This window comes from Triticum aestivum, unplaced genomic scaffold, assembly GCF_018294505.1.
Source record: "Triticum aestivum cultivar Chinese Spring unplaced genomic scaffold, IWGSC CS RefSeq v2.1 scaffold102267, whole genome shotgun sequence".
NCBI lineage: Eukaryota > Viridiplantae > Streptophyta > Magnoliopsida > Poales > Poaceae > Triticum > Triticum aestivum.
The window spans coordinates 68435-68980 of NW_025225734.1; positions in this window are offsets into that span (position 1 = coordinate 68435).

Consider the following 546-nt stretch of genomic DNA (forward strand, 5'->3'; position numbering starts at 1 on the left):
AGTTTTGGATCCCAAAGCGATTTCTATGGTTGCAATCGTAGTTTTGGCCGATTCTGGCCCGTTTCTTGGACCATTACTCAGTTTTGGGGTCTTGGAGTGATTTCCATGATTGACGAACACCGGGGTGCGTTTATGTGCCGGTGATCAACACTCACAATTTTGGCTAATTCTGGTCCGTTTCGTGCACTATTACTCACCGTTTTGTGGTACTAGAGAGATATCCACGATTGACGAACCCTGGGGTGCGTTTACATGTCGGTCATCAACAATCACAGTTTTGGCCGATTCTGGCCCGTTTCGTGGACTATTACTCACTGTTTTGGGGTCCCGGTGTGATTTCCACGATTAACGAACCTCGGGGTGCATTTACGTGTCGCTCACCAACACTCACAGTTTTGGCCGATTCTGGCCCGTTTCGTGGATATTACTCACTGTTTGGTGGTCCCGGAGTGATTTCCACTAAAAACGAACCCCGGGGTGCGTTTACATGTCAGTCATCAACACTCACAGTTTTGGCCGATATTGGCCCGTTTCGTGGACTATTTA